Genomic DNA, 11,644 nt, shown 5'->3' on the forward strand with positions numbered 1-11,644 from the left:
GCCACTTGCTGTAGGTCCCGGTATTACTCCATTATACCGATGAGGGAACTGAGGCTCAGAGAGCTTCAAAAAATTTTCCGTAGCAACCTAACTAGTAAGCCTCCGATCCCTGAGCCCACACTTAATCACCTCACGGGTAGAGAGGTAACGACTATTGCTTTTCCAGCCCAGAATAAAAGGATGTGATTTGGCAGAGAGAAGAGGGAGAGTGCTAAGTTGTTCGGTCAGTCAACAGACAACTGGCCAGTGGGTGGGTGAGCAGCTGGTGACCCCGTCAGTCAAACAAACACGGATTCATGTCATGATCGGCTGGCCCTGAGTCAAGAGCGCACACGATGCTCTGGGGATGTGAGACCGGGGATGTCCCCGTCCCTGTCCTCAGGGCACTTACAGCCTAGACACCAGCAAACAGATGACTAGAAGACAACCTGACAAGGGTTGTGTTTGTCATACACAGGTGCCTCTGAATACAGAGCAGGGCCTGGTTGATCTTGAACTAGGAGATGGGCAGAGAGCTGGGAACTGAAGCCTCACGGTGGAGGGCACATTTAGTGGATTTCAAAGTAAGGCTCAGGAAAACAGCATGGTGGTTTCTTAAAAAGTGGAACATAGAATTAATTACCAGCACTACTAGGTATTTACCCAGAGGATACAAAAATACAGATTTGAAGGGGTGCATGCACCCCGATGATTATAGCAGCATTGTCAACAATAGCCAAACTATGGAGTTCGATCGGTAGCGGGAGCGGAGAGCCGACCCCACAGAGCCCCGAGCAGCCCCACCGCCTAGTTACCATCACACCCCGGGAGGCCTCACATCGAAGGCACCTGCCGGCACAGACAAGAAGGTCATCACAACGAAGGTTTGGGGAACAGTAAAATGGTTCAATGTAAGAAACGGATATGGTTTCATCAACAGGAGTGACACCTAGGAAGATGTCTTTGTACACCAGACTGCCATAAAGAAGAATAACCCCAGGAAGTACCTTCGCAGTGTAGGAGATGGAGAGACTGTGGAGTTTGATGTTGTTGAAGGAGAAAAGGGTGCGGAGGCAGCAGATGTGACAGGCCCTGGTGGAGTTCCAGCGCAAGGCAGTAAATAAGCAGCAGACCCTAACCATTATAGACACGCTCCCCAGCGCAGGCGTCCTCCACACAATTCCCAGCAGAATTACCAGAATAGTGAGAGTGGGGGAAAGGACGAGGGGTCGGAAAGTGCTCCCAAAGGCCAGGCCCAACCGCACTGGTTCCCACTACATGCGGAGACCCTCTGGGCGGCGACCACAATATTCCAACCCTCCTGTGCAGGGACAAGTGATGGAAGGTGCTGACAACCAGGTGCAGGAGAACAAGGTGGACCAGTGAGACAGAATACGCACCAGGGTTATAGACCACGATTCCGCAGGGGTCCTCCTCGCCAACGACAGCCTAGAGAGGATGGCAACGAGGAAGATAAGGAAAATCAAGGAGATGAGACCCAAGGTCAGCAACCACCTCAACGTCAGTACCGCCACGACTTCACTTACCGACACAGACGCCCAGAAAACCCTAAACCACAAGATGGCAAAGAGACAAAAGCAGCCGATCCACCAGCTGAGAATTCGCTCTGCTCTGGAGGCTGAGCAGGGCGGGGCTGAGCAAATGCCGGCTTACCATCTCTACCATCATCCGGTTTAGTCATCCACCACGAAGAAATGAAGATGAAATTCCAGCAATCAGAAATGAACAAAAGATTGGAGCTGAAGACCTTAAGTGCTTGCTTTTTGCCCATTGACCACATAAATAGAACTATCTGCATTATCTATGCAGCATGGGATTTTTATTAGAATATATATAGAAAATATTAGATTTTTCTTATTTTTTATTATTATTTACAGACGTCTCTGTTTGGTAATGACAAATGTGTTTTGTTTTGTTTTGTTTTGTTTTTAAAGCCTGGTTTTTCTCAAGACACCTTTAAAGGTTTTTAAATTGTTTCATACCTGGTCAAGTTGAGATTTTTAAGAACCTCATTTTTAATTTGTAATAAAAGTTTACAACTTGATTTTTTCAAAAAAGTCAACAAATGGCAAGGTCTTAAATAAAAAAAAAAAAAAAAACAATAGCCAAACTATGGAAAGAGCCCAAATGTCCATCAACTGATGAATGGATAAAGAAGATGTGGTATAGGGGCGCCTGGGTGACTCAGTTCATTAAGCGACTGCCTTCGGCTCAGGTCATGATCCTGGAGTTCCGGGATCAAGTCCCGCATCGGGCTCCCTGCTCAGCAGGGAGTCTGCTTCTCCCTCTGACCCTCCCCACTCTCATGTGCTCTCTCTCATTCTCTCTCTCTCAAATAAATAAATAAAATCTTTAAAAAAAAAAAAAGAAGAAGAACAAGATGTGGTATACACATACAGTGGAATATTATTCAGCGATCAAAAAGAATGAAATCTTGCCATTTGCAATGACATGGATGGAACTAGAGTGTATTATGCTAAGTGAAATAAGTCAGAGAAAGACAAATACTGTATGATCTCACTCATATGTGGAATTTAAGAAAGAAAAGAGATGAACATAAGGGAAGGGGGAAAAGAAAGAAAGGAGAGAGGGAAACAAGCCATAAGTGATTCTTAACAGAAGAGAACAAACTGAGGGTTGATGGAAGGAGGTGGGTGGGGGATGGGCTAGACGGGTGATGGGTATTAAGGAGGGCACTTGTTGTGATGATCCCTGGGTTTTGTATGTAGGGATGAATCACTGAATTCTACTCCAGAAATCAATATTGCACTATATGTTAACTAACAAAATTTAAATTAAAAAAAGAAGAGTCATAAGAAAAAAAAAAAGAGGAAGAGTCATAAGAGAGCTTGCTTCCCCTCTGCTCTCTGTCCTGTGAGGACACGCAAGAAGTTGGCCTTTCTACAACCCAGAAGAAGGTCCCCACCAGAACTTGACCATGCTGGCACACTGATCTCAGACTTCCAGCCTCCAGGACTGAGAGAAATAAATTTCTGTTGTTTATAAGCCACCCAGTCCTTGGTACTTTGTTATAGCAAAGTACCAAATTGACTAAGACAGTCTTTTTTTTCAGACACCAGAAGACTCTGCCAACACATGGGAGGACATCATCACCAGGGAGGAGTTAACCTGACAAAGAATCAGCCCCAGTTCTGAAAAGAAGGGTCCTAAGCCCCCAAAATGATCAGGCTTCAGAAGCAGCATTTGAATGAAGCCCAGAAGGAATAATGTCAGCATCTTTCCAGTGTGTGGTCCATCCTTCCTGCTCTCCACAGCACCCAGCCACGTGGTTGCAAAGGGTGCTACCCACCCAGGCCAGTGGGTTGGGTTGTCCTTGGACACGCCTGGCTGGACGCCATGCCTTCTCACCAGAGTAGTACCCACTTGCCCAGGACTCCCTCCCTCCGAGCTCCCAGTGAAGGGGCTGCAGGGGTGGGGGCTCTGAGAGACCCCGACAGGTTGGGGCTCTGGGGGTCTGTCCCGAGGGAACCTGTCTCCGCCTCCCAGCTGCAGCAATTTGAGCCCATGGGGGCCTGGCTGAACTGCCTTGTGGCAGAGAGAAGTCAGCAGCACCAAGCCTCTGCAAGTTGCTGATCACTCGGTAGAGTAGTTGGAGCATAGCAAGGCTATGATGACTTGCTATGGCAGACTGAACATGCGCATCTAGGCTTGCTCCCTTCCAAAGTTCACTACAACTAATGAAAAGATTTTTTTTTTTTAGGACATAAACATACAAGGTCAGAGGAGAGAAGGCAGGAGCTTGCAGTGACAAATTTGGGGGGGTGCTGGAAATGGACAAGTGGTAACTCTACATGGGCAGCCCCAAGGGAGCAAAATCCTAAAACCAGAGGGAGAGAAATTCAGCCAGGATCCAATTCCACTGCAGAGTTCTTGGTGTGCCCAAGTGCTGACCGCCGCAGTGCCCTGGGGAGCTGGGGGGAAGCGGGCTGGTGGAGACGGGGAGACCTGGGAGGCCGCCCGTCCTCCTGGCCCCTCCCCAACTCCGCAGTGCTGGGCACCTGCCCTTCTCCCTCAGGGCAGGGGCTGGAGCTTATTCTCTGCCGAAGGTAAAGCAGAGAAGAGAGTCTTCAGGCAGGGATTCAGTTTTGGCCCACCAACCCTCCAGTTCTCCTTCCCAACCCAGCCCCCACGGGACTGGCACCGATCTTTGCTCTCCAGGCAGGAGATCAGAAGACAACTCTCTGGGCATTTCACCATCCAACAAGAAAAACCTAAATAAAGACATTGACCCAGAGGATCCCCAACAGAAGGTCCACCAAGATCACCCTACAGTGAGGCTCAAAGTCAAAGTGCCCCAGTCACTACTCCTTCCAATGAGCTCTAGCGTTCCTCCCCATTCACCACTATACGTAATTACGAGCAGACAACCAAAGGTTACCAGACTTCCTAGAAAGACCTCTAATAAGGAATCTAGAGACCAAAGGACCTGAGGCAGCAGAAAAGATAAAAAAGATTTTTAAAAGATCATTAATATCCCCAGAGAAATAAGAGACGTTGCATACTGGGAATGGAAGTTTGTTTTTTTAAAAAAGATCATTTAGAGAACAACAAAAAAAGAATGACTGGAAATCCTAAACATGTGACCAGACATGGGAAACTCAGTGGGAACCCCTGAATCTCCCATGATTCCACAGAGAGGTGTGCTGGGGCCAGGGTGCAGCTGGTCCCAGGGGAAGGACCTCCCCCTCACGGGATCTCCCTCTCATAGGCAACTATAGGAAAGCAGTTTTGTCAAGGGGGTAATCATAGGCTATTGGGGCACCAGGCAGACTAGATTCAGGGTACCTGATGTTTGCCATTGCTGGGGAATGCCCGATACCTGGCATCTGGAGACCTTGGGGTCTGTGGGATTTGTAGGTCTACTCCCAGACCCCCACTGGGGGGAGCATGGGAGCGAAAGCTGTTGTTGGTCCTGTAAGAAGCTAAGCTTAGGAGATAGGGGCCCTGGCTAAGGTCTAGACAACCCACAGTGAGTTCCCAAGGTCTTCTTAATAATTCTGCACCATGGGGGACGCCTGGGTGATTCAGTGATTTAGGCATCCGATTCTTGATTTCAGCTCAGGTCATGATCTGAGGGTCGTGAGATGGAGCCCTGAGCCTCTGCACTCAGCACGGAGTCGCCTTGATATTCTCTCTCTCCCTCTGCGTCTGTCCCTTCCCCTGCTCATGCTCTAAAGACATACATACATAACATAAACAAACTCTTTAAAAAGTAATAATAATAATTCTGCACCATGGGGGGCACCTGGCTGGCTTAGTCGGAGGAGCATGTGACTCTTGATCTCAGGGTTGTGAGTTCAGGCACCATGTTGGGTGTAGGGTTTATTTAAATAAATAAAAATTTTAAAAAAAAGAATAATAATTCTGCACCATGAAGACTGAATAGCCCACTGAGCTCCCAGCATAGTGGCTGGAAGCAGTCCCATCCCAATGTATATCACTAGGAGTTTTCAGAATACTGAGGACAGGAGAAAATCTGGTCAACTTCCAGGGAGAAACGTGGGGTCAGTGCTTCTAAAGGATTTGAGCCTCTCAGCAGTCATACTGGCAAAGAAGATGATGAAGCAAGGCCCTCAATATTCTAAAGGAACGTGATTTCCACCCTTGTATTCTATGTCCAGACTAATTATTAATCAGGTAGGAGAGGAGTATTTTTCAGCCATGCAAAGTCTCCAAAGATCACCAGTGCAAACCCCTTCTCAGGAAGCTACTAGAAGTTGTTCACCACTAAAACCAAGAAAGATGGGTGCAGGAAACAAGAGATCCAACCAAAAGAAAAGTCAAAGGCATTTTCTGGAGGGCAGACAGACTGAACTGGAGTGGTCATCATCATGCCCTCTGCTGCTATCCATTGTTCACCGGACAAGGTGCGTTACCAGAGCAAGGGAGTAAAAACCCAAGGAAGAGAAAGCCATGAGATCCAGGACACACAGAGAGAGGTAAAGGGAATTTTAAGGATGACAGCAAAAGGAAATCCCAAGACAACCACTGGGTAGCAGGCCTGGAGAACAGCAAGTCCAGACTGAAGGAAAACGAAGGTCTCCAGGAAGGACAGCTCCAGGGAAAACACTGGAAATGATAGATTACCTCCTATGATTGACCTTATGGACGAGTATTGTGGAAAGAATATGCAGTGGCTATAAAGAAGGTTAAGCAGGGGCGCCTGGGTGGCTCAGTTGGTTAAAGCATCTGCCTTCGGCTCAGGTCATGATCTCAGGGTCCAGGGATTGAGCCCCACGTCAGGCTCCCCGCTCAGCAGAGAGCTTGCTTCTCCCTCCGCTGCTCCCTTTGCCCCTCCCCCCACTAGTGCTCTTTCTCTCTCTCTCAAATAAATAAATAAATAAATCTTAAAAAAAAAAAGAAAGAAAGTTAGACAAATGAAAGTAACAAAGCAATTATTAACTTTAGGGAAAACAAAAGCCAAAGAAAACAGAAAGGAAAAAATAGCACGAATTACAAAGCTCAGCTGTGAATAATTTTTACATAGGCATAATACTGTAGACTCCGAATGTTGACTTAAATTGTAAAATAACCATATTGGAGGGGTGCCTGGGTGGCTCAGTCAGTTAAGCGTCCAACTCTTGATTTCTGCTCAGGTCATGATCTCGGGGTTGTGAGATTGAGCGGCTGAGTCTGCTTAGGATTCCCTCTCTTCCTCTCCCTCAGCTCCTCCCCTCACCTCACCCTTTCTAAAAAACAAACAAACAAACCCCAAAAACATATTGGAAAGTTGGGGGAGGGGAAGGAGAGAGGACAATAGTGTAAGAGCATTAAACTTCATCTATCATAATAAGAAATCAATTAATTAAGCCTATAATTAAGTAATCAAAAGCAGCACAGGCATATTCTTCAGACATATAGGAATGAGTAAATTCCAGAAGAAACAGGTAACAGAGTTTGGTGGTTGCCTTTAAGGAGGAGAACTAGAAAAGTAGGGAAAGGTGGAGCAGGGAACCACCACACTGTCATAAGACTTTTAGCACTATCTGACTTTCCAAATGTGTGTATGCATCATATTGGCTTTTAAAATTAATTAACCAAATAAAAGTACAGAAATATTGGAAGGCTATGACTTGGAAATTGTTCCAATATCTATTTGTAAGCACTGGACAAAGACTCATGCATTTGCTCTTACTTAATAGCTTTGCATCTGAGCTTCTTCCCAAGAGGGTGAATATTTCCAAGATATACAATAAGCATTTGTGGGGTGAACAAATGAACCAACAGATGAACTAACAAGCAAGACAGCCACCAGAAGTAAAGCATAACATACTCATAAGAATTCATATTCATGGGGGCGCCTTGGTGGCTCAGTTGGTTGAGTGTCTGTTGATTTTGGCTCAGGTTGTGATCTCAGGGTCATGAGATAGAGCCCCATGTGGGCTCCGCACTCGGCAGGGAGTCTGCTGGAGATTCTCTCTCCCCCTCTCCCTCTTCTCCTCCCCCTGCTTGTGTGGCGCGCTCTCTCTCTCTCTTAAATAAATAAATAAATAAATAAATAAATAAATAAATAAATAAATCTTTTCTAAAAAAGAACTCATACTCCTAAGATGCTGGTTCCATGTGGACAGACGCCATCTTGAGGGGCCACGGCAGATGGTTGCACATGACCAGGCGGCCTCTCGGTGAGAGAGAGGTTTCCTGGAAACCGCCACTCTCCATAGGAGGTCTGGCGGTCCCAATTTCAGGCCCAGGTGGGACAGCTAACCCCATGGCTTGGGTGCCTGTGTCTGCAGGAGCTTGGGCTTTGTTAGTAGGAGGACTTTGGTAGAAAGAAATCAAGACTCACCTAAACCACCTTAAGAAAGGAAGACATAATGGTCAGAAAGTGTGAGAACTGACACTGGAACAGGACAGGGCAAACAGGGAAAGCCCCCAGGGGCAGCTCTGGGGACCTCCTCCTCTCTGGTGCCACTCCTTCCCTCACCTTCTTCTCTCTGGGTGGGAAGCGGACATTGCTGAACGTCCATGCTACGTTTGGGGGCATTTCCATCCTCGCGAGCCCTCCTCCCCACTGCCGAGCCCAGAACCCTGGCCTCTGCAGCCTCCTCGGCAGTAAGGCTTCGGGCAGGTGACATAGACTCCATTATTTAGTATCACTCACACCAGGCTCGGAGCAGACATGAGCACCTGAAGAAGAAAGTACCAGATGGGACAGGCATCTAGCTTGGGGACAGTGGCACTGATGTCCTCTAGGCGGGGGCCATCCTTCCTGGGAGTGGAGCCTCAAACCTGGTTCCCAGCTCTCCAGATGATTCTGCATGGATCTTGGTTTAGGTTCCCCAGAGTAGACAGTGATTCAAATATTCAAGTGTAACTAGTAAGTGTTTCTGCCGGGAAATAATGGTAGAAGAGAGGAAGAGAGGGGCGCCTGGGTGGCCCAGTCGGCTAAGGGTCTGCCTTCGGCTCAGGTCATGATCCCAGGGTCCTGGGATCAAGTCCCACATCAGGCTCCCTGCTCAGTGGGGAGTCTGCTTCTCCCTCTGCCCCTCCCCTGCTCTCTGTCTCTCATTCTTGCTCTCTCTCAAATAAATAAATAAGATCTTAAAAAAAAAAGAGAGGAAGAGAGCTAGAGAAGGAAGTTAATGAAGTATGTGTTAGCAGGTGTGGTGGGTTGTTTCATGGCCCCCTTTCGTCCCATCCAGTATCCAGCATGCTCCCCATCCAGAGGGAAGTGTATTTCTCCACCCCGTGGATCTGGCCAGCCTCAGGCCTTGTTTTGGCCAATAGAATAGAAGTGGAAGAGGCATGGAATGAGTCCTGGAGCCTAACGAGGCCTTGCAGCTTCTGCCTGGGCCCTTTCCGAACACTGCCCTGAGACCACCTCACCAGGAAGCTGGTCTAGCCCTAGTGGAGGATGAGGGGTCATGTGGAGGGAAACTGAGGCCCCCAGCCAACCGCCAGATGTACGAGGCTATCTTGGACCTTCTTTCCTACGGAACATAGCTCCACAAGATGACACCAACTGCAGAGTTGTCATCCAACCCACAGAATCATGAGAAATAATTCATCATTATTGTTTTACACCACACAATTTTTGGATGGTTTGCTCCACAGCAATAGATAACTGTTATATCAAGCTGGTTACCGCTCAGGGCAACTGGAGCTCAATCCTGCAGGGGAGCTCTGGAGAGAGTGTGGAACAGGCCTCAGAGTTAGCTCAGTTGAGGAAAGGGGTCTTTCTGACCAGCTCCACATCCATCATTGGCTCAGAGCTGCTTCCAGGGGCACAAACTCGCCAGCCCTTTGGGTTCGCCCTGCACTCGGGCCCAGCGCGCTCCCTGTGGTCAGAGATCCAAACACTGTCGCCATAAGCAGACTTGATGGGTGGCCGTGAATGCAGAGGGGTCTGGGCAGGGCACTGACAGGGCCTGCTAGAGTGTGTATCCCAGTGTGCTTTTCAGAAACTTCTTTTCAGTTTAATCAGGGAGAGTGAGTGCCTGGTGCTTGCATCCTAGAGCCCTGACTGATGAATGTGGGTCTCCATTCCAGTCCTTCCTGCCTACCAGCTGACCCAGCCTGTCTCTAATCCAGAGTCTGGATTCTGGAGGTAGCCAAGTGGATTGGCTCTGCACACCACCATGGCCCCTCATGGGCAGAGCCGCTCCAGTCAGATGGTAACCAAGTGACCCGCACACGGGCTGCCTGCAATCAGGGGCCTGCTTGGACCAGTCAGGGTTCAGCTACTTTCCTGAGCAAGGCCATTGAGTATGTGCAGGTACCATGACTGATCTGCTCCAACAAGGTGGGGACAGCCACTGGTGTCTGAATTCTGGCTCCTGCCCAATCTCACGGCTGGGACGTGGCCCACTGTGCCTCAATTCGGGGCCTCTGGGGCATGGAGCCCTCTGTCTACAGTGGGGCAGAACTAAGGAGCTCCTGGTGCCTGAAACACTTGCCCCATCCCTCCAACTCCCCGAGGAGCCACCTTGATACCACTTAGAAGTGAGACGTTATGCCTGCATTCCCCCACTGGAACCTGAAATGCATTTTCTCAAACAAACCACACTATAAAAGGTGAACAGGGCAGCTAACATTGTACTGCTAATGATAAACTTCAGGAACATGATGAGTTAAGTAGAAATTTGTGGACTGACCTGAAAAACCACCACCATTTATAACTTGGTTTCTATGGGAAAACGCATTCTGAGTTCCAAACAACTGGCTCACATAGAGATTTCTGGAACACAGCCTGGTCACCACGGTGGGAACTGTAGGTGGCTTCTCAGTATACCCAATTAACATGGTCATTGTGGGTAGTTACTAGTGGGTTCTTGCTCCAGGCTCGGAGAGCCCTGAGCGAAGCTGGGGGATATTTTGGGCAACCTGTGGGGTACCCCAGGTCCTTATGAAGCTGGAAGGACATCAGGGGGCATCTGGTCCCACATGCTACCCAGGGTAACATTCCTGACAGTCTCTGCTTACACGCTCCCCGCGTCACGGAGATTTTATAAGGCTAACTATCACAGGCCAACAATTCTTTCTTCTACTGAGCAGAAATCTGCCCTCCCATCCCGATTCCACCACTGCAAGTTCTGCTCATCCTTCAAACCTTGCTCAGGTTAGAACGTCTGTGTGAAGCCTTCCCTAACCCCCCTTCTCCCTACACATGAGTTAGAGTAATATTAGCTGCTGTAATAAATAAACCTCAGACATTTCAGAATATATCACTCCTTATCAAACAATGAGTGTCTTAGCTCGGGCTGACCATAGACTGGGCAACTTAAACAACAACATGTATCTCTCCCAGTTCTGGGGTGGTGAAGTTCCATGATCTACAGGGGCTGGCAGATTCAGTGTCTGCTGAGGACCCGCTTTCTGGCTCATGGATAGCCACCTTCCCCGATGTGTGCTCACATGGCAGAGAGAGATGGTCTCTCTCGGGGCTCCTCTTATAAGGGCACTAAGCCCATTCGTGAGAGCCCCACCCTCATGACCTACTTACCTCCCCAAAGACCCACCTCCAAATACCATCACAGTGGAGATTAGGGCCTCAATATATGAATTCGAGGGGGAGGGGGTAGCGCAAACATTCAGTTCCCAACAATGGGTGCTCCATTGTTGGGATGCAAGCAGCATTTCCCACCTGGTGATTTAGGGTCCCAGGCCCCTATCAACCGGCCAACCCGCCATCGTCAGCTAGGAAGGAGAGCGGCGGGAAGGCACACGTGCTTCTTAACGGCCATGCCTCTACTCAGGGCCCTTGGCAAGAATGAGGCCCGTGGCCCCACCCACATGGAGACAGAGCGGAGGTCTGGAAACGTCATCCATAGCTGGACAGGTGTTTCTAGTGACAGCTATAGACCAAGGAAGCAGAAGTACAAAGATGGACATCAAGTTCTCTTTCTCTCTCTCTACACACAAACACACACACACACACACACACACTCCAGGCAAGTTCTCTTTCTCTCTCTCTACACACACACACACACACACACACACACTCCAGGCAAGTTCTCTTTCTCTCTCTACACACACACACACACACACTCCAGGCAAGTTCTCTTTCTCTCTCTACACACACACACACACACACACACACTCCAGGCCTGCTCTCGGCTGATACACGATTCCCAGCCAATCTGCTTGTGCTCAGCCATACACTGAGCTCCGTCTTACAGAG

General features: G+C 48.6%; 1 long non-coding RNA gene and 1 pseudogene across 1 annotated transcript in view; one reads left to right on the forward strand and one right to left on the reverse strand.

The window, feature by feature from the left end:
- LOC145716753 (uncharacterized) overlaps positions 1 to 11,644 on the reverse strand; it is a 17,559-nt gene that overhangs the window by 4,851 nt on the left and 1,064 nt on the right. The gene's annotated exons all lie outside the window — the stretch shown is intronic.
- LOC102728619 (Y-box-binding protein 1 pseudogene) lies at positions 723 to 1,818 on the forward strand (annotated as a pseudogene).

The sequence above is a fragment of the Leptonychotes weddellii genome, chromosome 13, assembly GCF_054177405.1.
Source record: "Leptonychotes weddellii isolate Sample4059 chromosome 13, ASM5417740v2, whole genome shotgun sequence".
Classification (NCBI taxonomy): Eukaryota; Metazoa; Chordata; class Mammalia; order Carnivora; family Phocidae; genus Leptonychotes; species Leptonychotes weddellii.